Source organism: Struthio camelus, chromosome 2, assembly GCF_040807025.1.
Source record: "Struthio camelus isolate bStrCam1 chromosome 2, bStrCam1.hap1, whole genome shotgun sequence".
NCBI lineage: Eukaryota > Metazoa > Chordata > Aves > Struthioniformes > Struthionidae > Struthio > Struthio camelus.
Window position 1 is genome coordinate 16,729,055 of NC_090943.1, and position 14,101 is coordinate 16,743,155.

The 14,101-nt window shown below is 40.8% G+C and overlaps 1 protein-coding gene and 1 long non-coding RNA gene across 14 annotated transcripts in view; one reads left to right on the forward strand and one right to left on the reverse strand.

Annotated features, from left to right (window-relative positions):
- NRP1 (neuropilin 1) overlaps positions 1-14,101 on the forward strand; it is a 115,145-nt gene that overhangs the window by 66,509 nt on the left and 34,535 nt on the right. The gene's annotated exons all lie outside the window — the stretch shown is intronic.
- LOC138066288 (uncharacterized) overlaps positions 4,805-14,101 on the reverse strand; it is a 79,457-nt gene continuing 70,160 nt past the window's right edge. For 9 of the 10 annotated variants that reach the window (XR_011139569.1, XR_011139568.1, XR_011139570.1 and 6 more), the window contains one exon: positions 4,805-14,005. This is a non-coding gene — a long non-coding RNA (uncharacterized lncRNA). The remainder of the gene's footprint in view (positions 14,006-14,101) is intronic. The other variant, XR_011139572.1, reaches the window with a different exon arrangement.

Here is a 14,101-nt window from a genome sequence, read left to right on the forward strand (position 1 = left end):
AAAATAGTGGTTGCTTGTTGTTGGTAATGCATTTGCATGAATTCCATCTGTGGACATGAAATCCATTCTTTGGTGGAAAAACTAGATTGCTCCTTTGGCTGGCAAGATGTTAACTCCTAAGTTCATCTGAATGCCGCCTTCCTACCAGTCTCTGCTAAATGAAAGCTGTCTGTCCTTTTCTTTCCTTGTTTGTTTTGAAATAAATGTCAAAGCTTATTCAAAATATCAATACCCACAATCACACCATAAGTCTGCCTTTTTTACCCTCAAATACACTTTTTTAAATTGCTCAGGCAGCTTCAGATTTGGAGTGACTCCATAATCAGAAACAGAGTCGCTCCAGATTGAGTTTCTTCTTTAAAAACACATTAATAAAGCCTATGGATTTTCTAATATGAATGGAATAAAGATACAAAAAGAATGCAAGGCAGGGGTTGCCAGAAATAAGCATGGCGTTAGTTTATTGTCGTATGGGATGTTATTAACTCCCCAACCTTAAGCTAAGCCTACTTACTCATTACACTGTCTCACACACCCCGCTGCCCTTCAGTGTGAAACAACATAATTTAAAATAAAAAATAAAAACAGCCCTTTAATTTAATCAAGAGCAGGGACCTGCCATTGAAATATAAGTCATTGTCCCTCATTACTGTATCCTTTCACAGGAAAAATAGTATAGTGTTTCCATTTCTGTAATCTGAACAACAAACATGTTAATAGGTATCAATTACCAGCCAGTTTCAGTACTTAGAACCAGTAAGAAGGCCAGTGCGAGGGTTTCACATCTGGTTTTAGTGAAACTGTTCCTGTCTGTGGTATTTAAAATTTAAAGAACTCCTGTTATTGTGCAATTGGGAATCCTAGGGGAGTACAATGTTAATGAAATCCATAATGTGCAGGGATTTTATGATTGCATTTTCAAGGCATTCCTTCAAAAGGGACGACAGATTTCTGCCATGGCAGCAGTAATTGTATTTTTACAGAGTAGATTTAATGTTCACTTTTAAGAACAGCAGTTATATTTACACTCATGTGAAAAGTTACATGTGAAGTCCTTATATTCAGGGAACAGTTTTTATCTCGTTTTTCGAAGCCTTTGAGCATGAGCCATGGACTGCTCCACACGGCAGGCCCTTGGGGCTCAGAGACGCGCTCATAGCTCTTGGTCGGCTCTCCCCGGGGCAGCATAAAAGTGTGGAGAGCTCCAGAAAGAGCCCCGTGCCAGATAGGTGCGTCAAACTAAAGACACCTGAGACCAACGTGTGTGTGGTTTTAGAGGGAGACTGATTGCCTGTTACTAGGGTCACTGGTAACCTGTGCTATCATCAATCCTCGTGGCGGTGTGGGTTCACAAACCCACAATGAGCAATACCTTCTGGGTACTTTTACTTGCAGAATCAGTGTGTTTTCTATCAAAATGTTTCTTCTAATGCATATAACAAATCTTTACCCTCCCTCCACGTTAGGTGATAGTTTCTGGGTGGGGCGATTTTTCTCTCATCATGTAATGCTGAGTGAGACCTCCAGCTTGTTTGCCCAGAAAGCAAAGTGCGCTTGTTAATAACACGCGTTCTTCAGGTCATGTTATGGCTGGGGCTGGACAAAACAGTAAATCTAGCCTTAAGAATCCTACTAGCAGATGAAAACTTTGCAGCCATGGGATAAAAAGCACTGAGCTGGTATAAACACACTCAGCCAGTTCTAGTTTGTTTCAAATTTATGGGGGTTAACATTGCACAAGTAGACATTACACTCTGGACTGGGTATTATCTGTCATGCAGCAGTGGACCTAAGGCCATGGAGCTAAGACAAACTCCATACTGTGCGCTCTGGCTAATTTGACAGAAATGGCTGATTTGTATTACTGGGTTTTTCAGCAGGGTGCGGATGTAGTATCAGTGACTGGACACTGGCCTGAGTCAGAGACTTTGCAGAGAGGGCAGGTCTGGTCTGGCTCCTCGAGCCTCTGCCTGCCCATCTAGACCTTCTCCCACACCCATCTTTTTGGCACCTACGACTCTTTCATAGCAATTTCTAGACCAGTCTTCGCTAGGAGTATCAGCTGATCTGGTACAAAATTAGCCCTCTGCATCTTGCAGCATTTTGGGAGAAAAGCCAGAGAGAGGTGAGAACAGGCCTCCTTGGAAAGCAACCTGGGAGATCCTACTCGCCTCCACTGATTGAAATATCAGTTGTTTACTTAACACTAAGTCTCCCGTGCTAGGAAAATACACTTCCATTGATTTAAAACACTTCTATGTATACACCAGTTCGTCAGAACGAGAGGGACCTCTGCGATGGAATTTGCCTTCCACTCTCATCTTCGTTCCTTTACGCTCGCAGGAACCTGTATTCTGCATTATTCATTCCTTTGGAAGTGAAACGCAGAGGCTTGCATTACTGATGTAAACTGGTATATAGATTAATACAGATTTATTCCTGTAGGAGATTTGAAAATAATTGCAGTTCATCATTTGATATCTCAACCTTTTATCTGTGTTGTAGCTTATTTCCTTATCAGGTATTCACTTAAAAATATAGTCAGTATTTATATAGGCTGCTGCACAGCACATTTATTTTGTTAACAGGTTTACTCTTACACAGACCTTTGCTTGGGTTGACTTTACTGAGCAAGCTTATCTAAATGTTTCACATGAAATCTCAAGGAAGTGCGAGTCAACAATGCCTGGTTTTTTTATTATTATTTCTGTTTCTTTTGGAGTTTGATATTGCAGTGAAGTGCATCATACTACTGCATATAGTAATGTGAAACCTCAGCCTTCAAGTTCTCCTAGCCTTTAAAGGACTGCTTGAGAAGTTGCTGAAGTTTACAGGCGTTATGGCAAGGCTTACCCATCATTAGGGACTACACTGACATGAAAGCACAAAAACTGTCCGTTCTTCGTCTTCTCTACCGTTTCAGAATATACGTTATCATGTTTTTGGTTCATGTCATTTTGCAGTTCCTAACTGCACTCCAGACATTATAAAAAGCAGAACTAGCTTTGTGTGAAGTGTTACAGTTATCTTATGGTCTTAACATATGTTTGCACATGGGTAAAGAATGACAAAAGAATATCCCTTTCTGGAAATCACCGTCTCTACAGACTGTGACACAGTGCAGAACTGGGGTTAATTGACCCAGCAGGATACATTCATACCTTTATTTATTGTGACATGGGAATAAATGGTAGAGTTTCACAAAGGCAAGTACTGAAATCAGACAAGAAGGAGAGGGAAATATAAAAGGGCTCTAGAAAGCATGAAGTTTTTTTGATTATTCGAAGGGCTTTAAGAGCTATTTTAGTACCAGAAAGTTCCCAGCCATAGATTTATCACTCTGGGGAGGCTGAAGGGATGCTCGGAGAACTGCGCTGGCAGCCTTATTGCTCCAGAAGTGCAGGTGCAAGACACAGTAGAGAAGAAAATCCCTTCTGCATCTCTCTGACATGTTTCAGCATCAGCCTGGATGCAGAGGGGAGTCCTGCGTGGCTTCGAGCAATCCCGCTCGCAACATATGGAGGCGCAGCAGAAGCGGAAGCCCTCCAAGCCTCACCGCCAGCCTAATCAGTATAACCGGTGCAGCTCTTCCAGGGGTGCAGAGGTCTGGGTGGTTTGTATGCGACTCCGTCATTACCTCTGCATCCACTTCCCCGGCCAGCCCTACAGCACCTCCATGGCTGCAAGGCACATGGCCCTTTAGAGCTGAGATAGCGAATTAAAAATGTGTGCAGAAAAAGCACCGATTCAGCAGCTACTAACATGATTTTTGTGAATTTATCTTACTTTCACTGCATAGTAAGTTCCAGGGGGAAAAAACTAAAACTTTTAAATATGTTTTTAAAATAAACACCTCAATGTTTTTTAATGCAACAACTTTTTTTCTACTTTCTTTCACAGAAATTAAAGCCACTTAAAAACAGGTAATTAGGACAAAATTTTTCATTCCCATTTGAGTGAAATATTTCATTCAGTACAAAATGATTCTTCTTTCCTCTCTTTTTTCCACTCACTGGATTTGTGTATTTTAGCTCATCTGAAAACATTTTGTATTGTTTGTTGTTTTTAACTGCCCTCCAACCAAAAAAGTCAGCCGTTTGTGCCATTGTGCTTTGTAGGAGAACTGGCTCGCAGACGGTTTGCAGACCCCCGTGTGGGCTCAGGCAGCCTTGCCCACCCAGCTACCCCGCGCTGCACACGCATCTGTTCTGCCACGGCCAGGGCTTTCTGCAGATGTGAAGGAAGGTATCTCAGTAGGAGATTTTTCTGAGTCCAGCAGAAATAAATTAATCTACAAGACTAGGCAGGTGTCAAAATGCAGGCGAGACAGAGCTCAAAGCTAGAAGTTAAACGACTAAGGGTAGCGGCTGCAAACACAGTTTGGGATAAGAGCGTGCAGCTGAGGCATGTTATAATAAGCATAGTTGTTGCTGAGCTAAAGGGCTTGGTTCTCGTGGGGCCAGCCCTGGGTTGGAGATGATAGGTGTATTGTCGAGTGCTTTGCAGAGACGACGATGCTTTTTTATTCACTCTTTCCACACCTGCACGGTAGTAAGAAGCTGAAGAGTTCACGAGTCCTATGGGTCCATCCTCATCCCTGCATCCATGCTCCAGATTTTCTGTTGCTGAGCTATTATTTACCTCCCCCATCCTCGTGTTATCCCGCTTTTCTGTCCTAGTTTAATTCTGCTCTGCCTGTTAGGTGACATTTTCACAGCAGTAGCAAAATAGGTAAAGTGAAAGGATAAATGAGATTTCCTCCAAGACGTGAATACTTGCCCTTCAGACTGTCTTCTTCCTACAAAAAAGAGAGCATTTCAACAGAGAAATAATTCCATTTTTCCTTCCCTCTTATGTTTTTTTTCAAGGTTTAAAAAAAAATCTTCAAAAAGGCATCAGTGTAAACTTAGTAGCTGTATGGCAAACAAAGCCTACTAGCAGAGAAAACACAGTTGACCAAACATTAAACTGAGGTTTGGTTCATCTGTTTTCAGGAACAACTGGCTTCTCATCAGAGAAGGACTGTTTACACATAACTTCCAACAACCAGCTGTACCTGTGGAGTCTGGTCTTTCTCTCCTTTGCAACCTCCTGTGTTGAACATTTTGGGCCAAATTCATTTCTGCTGTTGATCCTCTGAGCTGCTGAAAAGATTAATTTATCCTATCACATAGAAAACTAGCGTATTTTAACTAGTCATATGTGCGTTTTAGATATTGTAATGCTCACTAGAGTGGCTTTCAGCCTTAACACAGGCAAGAACAAGCACTTCCATTGCAAACTCTATTAAAATCAAACCATGGGCTGAAGGGCGGACATAGCACAGAATAATTTCAAAATGCTCTTATCGGGCTGTAAAAATTAACTATCCATAGTAGTGTTACTCCCTTTCGTGATATGTTTAACTAAGAAAGTACATCCTGCGTTTATTCTAAAAAGCTGCGACACTTAAAAATCAATAGCTTTGTCCTTTGCCTGGCTGGAGATAGAGTGACTTTGAGAGAGAGCGAGCATAGGGGGCACGCAAACCAGGCACCGCTCTTTGGCCAGAGAAACCCTGAAAAGGAGATCGCAGAGACTGGAGGCTGAGCAGGCTTCGCTGAAAGGAGCTGGGGGCAGCCGCTCTCCCAGGTTCGCCCCCGCCCCGGAGGGGAAATGTCCTCGGGAGCCGCCAGCCTGGCCCCCCGCTCCTGCTGTGCCCCTTCCTCCTGCCCTGCTCTGGCGTGGGACCAGGAGTTCTTGCAAATCACACTCCGAGGCGTTTAGTCTGTACGTGTGCCTTTCTTCAGAGCAATGAGGGACATACTAAAGAAGAGGTGAAATGATGCTTGCATGTATATCCTTTGTCTTCCATTTTTCTCCGCACATTTACAGTACGCTCACCACACTATCTAACGACAGTTACCTGACATTTTTCTAGAAGGTAGCAGAAACTCATATTTTTAAAACAAGGGTGACTTGCTTGGTGACCCAGCAGTAAATTAAAATCATCATACACAATGTGTATGAAATAGAAAATCGAATTTTAGTGCAACAAAACTGACAGTTCCATTTAACAGAGAATAAATGAATGCAGACTCCTGTGGATGACTGACTGATTTAAAGAGACTGCCGATTTTCCAAGATGAGAGAGCTGATCACAAGAAAATACATATATTTCTACGTGACACAAGTTATATACCTATTCGAATTGCCAGTGAAATTAGGCTTAAAAAGAATTAAGTCTTAGACACTATCAGTTTTTCCCATTTTGTAGCTATTTCTGACAGAAAATCCAGAGCCTGAACTTTCAAAACCATAGCAAAAGCCAGTGATTTCAGTGAAGCCCTTTCTGAACGTAGTGATGGCACAGTCAGATCTGTTTATACCAACAAGGCCTGAGACAGTAGAGGTTTAATTTGTCATAGTGTATCATACCATCACTTACCAGCTTCCCACTGAATTAGCACAGATATGTAGAGAAAGGAAGAAGCAGAGATGATGTCTATGTGTTTATGCATGTGTAATATTGTACTTTTATTTAAAATGACAAAATGTATTACCACTACAGCCCTGCTGCCTGCGCCCTCTGAGTTCAACAGGACAGCAGCTGGCAAAACGATGCCACAGCAGACTTTTTAGGCAAAATTCAGTGTTTTCTCCGCAAAGCCCAGTTATTCACATGTGAAACAGTTTGACAGAGAAGCTTTGGGTTACTTGTTTTCCATTTGTGAATGTTAGTTGCTCAGTACACTGGGGGGGGAAAAGTCCTACAATTATCCCCTTCTCTCAGAAAAGAGTGGTTCTGCAAGTATTGCTATAGAGTTTCCCTTTTCTATAGTTTCTAACACAGATTGGGGAAGGTTACATTCAAGCTGCACTAAATAGTTGTCTTCATTCCAGATCAGAGGATTAAGCTTAGGTTTAAAATTAAATGTAAATTACAAATAAGTATTCAGAAAACGTTAATTAAAAGTATTACGTTCCTGACTCATTTATTGCTCAGCAAGGGTTCCTAAGTATCTTAGCTGGAGAAAGGGGCCATTCACATTCCTCCTTTTTTTGACCAAGTAATTGTAAATGTCTTAGGTTATCCATTTGCAAGTTAATGTAGTGCTGAAGCAAAGGTTTTCATTTTAAAGAAGTAATATTTCACAGCCAGATATGCTCCTGCAACATGTAAAACAATCTTTTTTCTAAAGCACTGGGAGTTAATCAGCCTTTCTCTTCATTGCTACAGAGAGGTTTCGAATGGCATAAGATGCTGATTACTTAGATCCGGGAGTCTATAGAAATCCCAATACTATTACATTTTCCTCTCTTTGTTATCAGAGTTTATTGTGTCTTGGTGTTCAGGTTTTAAGTAGTTTTCAAGTAAAAAATAAATTAGGAAGAAGGTATTTGCTGAGTCTTCTGAATAGTGCTTATGTTACGCCAGAGTACTGTAAGAAGGCTTAAGGTGGCGCTTGAAAATGAATAGCTGAAGGATCGTTCCCTATCACTGAGCGTGCAGCGGACGCGTTTCATGAAATACAGTTAGCCGGTTTCAGGAGAACATTGCGTTGCCCTTGCTTTTAAACCAAACTCCTTCAAAGCCTCGCACTAAAAATATCACGCACAGCTAATGTATGCCAGTGGCAACGCTTCTCCCAGCCCACTCACCGCATTTCTCTTTCACATTTGATCTTTATAGTTTCCATACTGGAGCGATTTGGTTTGCTGAATTCTGGAAATGTCTCAAGTTGAAATGCTAGTGTATTAACCTGCTGTACTGAGTCTCTTTTGTTTCTCTTTACCAGAGTGCTGCTTGCCAATTTTTACAACTACAGCAGATTTTACTATTCAAACAGAACCAGATGGAACACCAGTTCAAAGAACATGTCAGAATTAAATATTTCTTTTTTAATTAGTTGCTTCTGATTTATGCAAAAAAAAATTAACATAAGAGTGGGAGAATGTGCCATGAATCCAGATGCAACACAGCCCACACAGGCATTATCTTTTCTCTGTCAGAGACACAGAGGCCTTTTCTTTCATTTTTTCTTGTCTTTTCTTTTTTCTTGTTTTGTTTTTGGATTTCATTTTTCTTACGCTTTTTTTTTCTTATGCATTTTTGCTTTCTCCAACCAGCACCGTAAGGATGATTGGGCTTATATCAGTCATATTGTTTCATCATTTTCTTAAATTTTATCTTGTAGAACCTGGCTGACCTGCCTTTAAAAAAAATTGCTGTACTCAATACTGCCATCGCAGCATCAGTATCTGAATGTGATAGCCTACTTTGAATCAATTCCTTTTTTCAGGTTGGGAAAGCTTTACATTTGCGTTTTTTCTGCTGCAGAAAAAGGATTCGGGCAGAGGGCTAAGACTGTGAGAAATATTTCAACTGCTAAAGAAAGTTCATTCCCTTTCTACTGCCAAGCGTTCCTATTTCTTTGGCAAGAATGTTTGTGCATCTTTCTCTTTCATGCTTTCCCATTTTTGCCAACTCACATAAGTATCAATTCAGTAAAGCATACCAATTTAGGACAGTTTCTAAGCACAGACCAGAAGTCGAGCATGTGATTAGATGTTTTCTCTTCTGGGGCCTTTAGGATGTGCCTGTCAAGGTCAATAAGAAAGACTTCAATGACTCAGGAGAGATCCTACTAACAGTAATATTTTCTACTTGTTTTCTGTATGGAGCTGCCACTGTATCACTGAGAATTTTGCACAGAAATCTGAGATGTTTTACAGCCTTAACTTTTCACTTAAAGCCAAGATAAATATTTACATCTTGTCATTAATCAAGGCGTTGTGCTATTGTAATGACCGCTCACTTCAAGGACAAAAACTGTTGGAAGTAATTTTCTGCCAAATGAATGGAACTTCTTTCAGAATTACTGCTAGTCTGTGCCATTTGTACTTATCATCTTTATCCCCTTTTTTACTTAAAGGTCAATGAATAAAGGAATTAAGTGATAGTTTTACATACATCATGGGATGATGGGACTGGTCAAATCAACAGCAATAAAAAATGTATAAACCTAATAAAAAATGTAGGTTACACTAATGAAAAAGATCAACTCCTACTTAATTAAAATATTTGCTGGAAGAACAGTGAAGCATCACAACAGTTAATGTGGCTCAGAGCAACGTATGCTATCTAGGGAAATGACACAGTTCTCCAAAAATATTTACTTTGGTATGTTCTATCAAGTGAGGGATTATACAGCTTTTCAAGTCACAAGAGATGCCCACAACAAAAAGCTTCCTGTTGTTAATCAAACTCCAGCGCTTCGTCCTCTATTTTCTCAGGCTGTTGAGCAGACCTACAGTAGGAGCGTTAAAAGCTAGTAAAGCTGCTCCCTTGCTACAGCTGCCTCAGTGACTGTGTTTTATTCAGTAAGGCAGATTTTCATTCCAAAAATAAGGTCTTCCATAGTATGTCATGGGTATGTATGACTACAGGAAGCAGCAATATTCACTCCATGTCTCGCATGTTGTGTGTTGCTTTTTAACCAGCAATTAGCTAAGATTTGCTACATGATATACTATGCAGAGCTAAATGTTATTCTTTGTCCTTCTTCTTAGCTGTTTGCGAGTAAAACGTGCCTGCCACCCCTTGCATGTCTATGCCTTAAAAATGTGTCACCCGCCCACATTTTTGGAGACAGTGCTAAAAAATATTTTTCCTGGATGCTAAAAGCATTGAAGAATAAATAGTGAGGAAGTAATTCATATGCAGAAACAGCTAGCCTCTCACAATATACTGTCACAGGAAATAAATTGATTTTAGAAGCTGGGTCTTTTTTATATGGATGTTTCTCTCCTGGAAAAAAATATACATTTGAGATGTTCCTCTTTTTTTCTGTATTAGGGCCCTTTCCTACAGGCAGGTTTGCTCAGTGTTGTACTTACCAATAAGGGCAGTCGCATTGCAACACAAGCAATTGTCAAAGGCTGTGTTTGTTGGATAGGGTCCCAAGGCATCATTTTCTACAGAAGACATGCTTTTTAATCTGAATGAACATGAGGGACATTTGAAAAAAGAACTACCAGCATGCTACAGTTAGTTAAAGCTGAGGTCCTGGTCACGGAAGTGAAATGTCATTATTTCAGATTTGGAGACAGCTGCCTATTTCGGATCACTGCCATACAGCATGCAATAAGTTACAAAATTTTTTGCATCCTGTAAAATAAATACCAGACGTTTGTTTATCATACTTGCAGAAAGTTAAATGTCAAATAATTGTAGGGAAATGCATTTGATGTTCATTTTCAGAAGTACGGTATTTCATCACCACATCTCTCTGCAGGTCACTTTAACATGAAACAGAAGTTCTTAAAACAAAAAGGACAGCTAGTCCAAAACAAAAAGCTAATTGTCAAGGGTTCGTACTATTATCTCAGCTGGTGGAGAAGGGATCTGAGCAAAATGGGCTACCTCTGTTCGTGTTAACACTTGGAGACCTTTGTGCAAAGGACATACTAACTTGACTGGAACTTACATGGACAGCTGGACTCCATAAGTAGAAGCTCCAAAAAGCATAAGACATGCTATCTGTTTAGTGACATAGTTGTCCTAGAACTACTATCCTCTGCATTTGTTCCTCCGGATATTGTAGCACTGAAGAGCTGCGTATTACTCCAGCTACATTTTGGTACCTTCAGGCTCCAGTTTGTAATAGAAGTTAATACGGGTGAATTTCGACTCTGAGTAACTCCGATGACATTTAGAATGTGTACTTTTTGCACAATCTTGTATTTTACAGATGGTAAAGTTTCAAAAAACATGAGAAACAAAAACAAAATGCATCACAAAGTGATTAATAAGGGTGAGTTTAACACACCTGTGAAACATGTCGTACAGTTTCCAGGGTAGTTTTCTACAATTTTTTTCTATCACCTCAGTTAGAGAAGAAGATAGGTAAATTTAGAGCCTGATTTACAACTTGGGCACCACAGAGAGGCTCTCGGTGTTGCAGTTCTGGTTTTGTATGCCTGGAGAGGAACAGCTCCTCTGAAGGCCACAGCGGAGAGCTGTCAAAAGAAGGAGTATGCCTTAAGCTCTACCTCTCTCCTGGACTTCTGCTCTGAGGTTGGATTAGCACAGATAACTCCAGCCCTTCTGCTCCTCAGCTGCTCAACCCCACCTTTGTTGTGTGAACAGCTCCTTTCTCACAAAGCACTGACAAGAGCTAGGCTATTCCTTTTTTTCTCTATACCTTATGAGCAAATGTTGCCTGGAACGCAGGAAATTTGGGTTTATATCGTGCCTTTGCATGACAGGGTTTAAAGCTGTGGTGCCCACCTGAACACTCGCGCCATCAATCTCCAGGCTTTCCAGGACGGGACTGTTATTGACATAGTTCCCATTTTCACAAATACATAAAGATTTGCTGATCCGGAGGGAGAGCACATCTGTGTGAAGAGGCCGCTCCCCTCAGCGACAGGGGATGTAGGTCCCAGCCCTCCTCCTCCTCCATTGCATTAAATAGTTCCTGGCGCTAGGGTCTGCAGCTGAGCTTTCCTCCTCCCAGCCTGCAGGCCAGAAATGGCAGGCCTAATCAGCTTCGCGCTGTCCCAGTGAACTGTTACCTTCGGATAGGAGAGTTTCCACCTAATTTTTCAATCCTGTCAGGTTTTAGACATGAAGATAGATGTCTAAATCCAGAGCACATTTGGCAGTTAGCTTTTGGAGAGTGGCCCAGGTGAAAGTGCTTTAGGACTTTCAGTGCCTCAGGAGCTGAGTGGGAGTTTTGAATATCAGCTTTAGGCCTGAGCAAAATTCAGGCACTGAAAGTTTTTTCATGGTAAAAGCCTGAAATGCCTGAATGTTCAGTGACTGGTTAGCTGTAATTACTTGCCCGGACATCCCATAATCAAATTTACCCCTACACCCGCGATGCTAAATTTTAACTTGGCTTCAAATATCTAGAACTATTGTAATAGGCCACTGCTTGACTTTATTCGGAATGAAGTACTTATTGTATATTAAAAAGGAAAAAAAACTGCTAGAATCATTTCCAATCAGTTGGAATGGTACAGGCTTGGGACCCTAATCATTTCAAAACTGAAGAGCTGTTTCAAATTGTAAGAGAAGCAGATCATTTAAATAACTTAGCTCTGCACTCCCTCAGACTTCCAGATTTTCAAGTGCACTTCAGCCTGGAAGTGAATGTGGTATTGGACATAACTCGGTGCAGCGCACTTTACAATCAGCAGAGTACAGTTTGGAGAGCATTTGAAGTTAAGCTGAGATTGCTCAGTGCAATGATGCCCAGATTCCCCCATTAACTTTCAGATTGCAACAATCTGACATCTGAGACTCTCCAGTTACTTTAAATCCCTTGATTGTTTTTGTAAGGCAGTGTTCAGATTTCTTTTTTTTTAAGACTCATTTTTTTTATCACGACAAAACAAAATGGTGCAGTCTTTCACCCCTAAAGACCAGGGCTAAAATGTTAAGTATAGCCTTTACCAGCTTAAAAATTACGGCAGGGACAAGAGCTTTGCACTGAAAGCTCGTCCTATCTTTCACACACAAGGCTGCTATTCTTGTGCTGGAAGACTTCAAAATGACTTGCATCTGACACGAGCATTGAGAGGGCAGCTAGTCTGTCCTCAATAGCACTTCCTTCGGCCCTTTGAGAGAGAATACAGAGCGTGTTGATTTAACTGCTCCAGCGCCTTTGGACATATGACATACGTTCAGGAAAAAGGATGCCTGTGGGACACAGGGGAGATGTATTTTGCATTCTGCATACTTTGGAAACAGTGAAAAAGCTTGAAACATTCATTGGACATTCACATGAGAAAGGGTTAATTCAGCCTATTAGTATCTTATTAAGGTCTAGGGAACTCAGTTTTAGGGGAATAAATTATTCTGATTAATATTTTGTGATTAGTTTGATTTTATATTGAAATTAAATGGTTTGCTTTAGGAAATGAAGAAGGTTCTAGCTGTGGAGAAAGCAGGGTAATTGATTTGTTTTTAATCAGTTTGTTTCTATGCCTAAAGAAAGACTTTAGGACAAAGAAAGAAAACGGCAGATAGTTCAAAGCTGTTATCATCATCCTGGCTGTGGGAAAGTTTTGTGCCTAGTTTCAACCTTTTGGCAGCTGGACTTGCACCCTGGGGCAAAAGTTTATTTCACCGGCAAAATCGATTTCAGTAGCCACACTCCTGCACCCCACATCACCCTCCCAATTATGTTAATACCGCTTTTATGATGCCACATGATGAACTAGATCAGGGGACTGAACTGGATTAAAAATAACATTTTTTCTGGGTTACCCTGGGTCACTTCTCCATTTGGGAACTCCATGAGGGAAAGAGAAAGAGAGAGAGTGTGTGAAGAAGAGAGAATGCCTCTGACTTGCATTCGCCCGCACATCATGGTATTAATTTCCCCAGCAAGTTCAACATGTCATTCTTTTCTCATGATTAAAGTTCACTTCATTTGTCAGTTAGAACAGAATTATTGCACTTGTGTTAATATTTCCTTCTCTTTTCTGCACATACCTCATATGGTACAAACTGGAACTCATTTGCCTTTTTTCCAACAAAATTACAGTGGTTCATAATTTTCTTGTGACTAACAAATACACCATGGGATTCTTTTCTCCTCTTCTGTTTGCAAGTGATGGGCTCCTGGGTTTTAGCAGATATTCTTGTTATCATTCCCTCAGTGCGTGACTTTGATATCACACTATTAAATTTCATCCCCTTTCTAATACTGCGGTCCTCAGGGTCGCTCGATTCTCCCTGCATGATTCTCCTCTGTATTGCAAATGCCTTGCTGCTTTGTATCCTCAGCAAATCTCATTAGCATCTCCACAAGGTTGTTAATGAAAGTATTAAGTAAGATTGTTCACCAGACTGGTCCTTGAGGAACTTCACCAGTAACTCCTCTGCAGACGGGTGGCTCCCACCCACACTGGTGGAGTCTCTGGTTTCTCCCAGTGAAGGGAAGATAATTCTCCAGCACGTCAACAACCTTCCTGACTGATCAGGCAAATGTTCTCGCCTCCTGTGGTGACACTGTTAAGGAAAGAGCAGATCGTGACCATGTTATTATCAAAAATGTGCTACAATATTCTTTGCATAAAGCCTTACTATGTCTGTAAAACACATTTG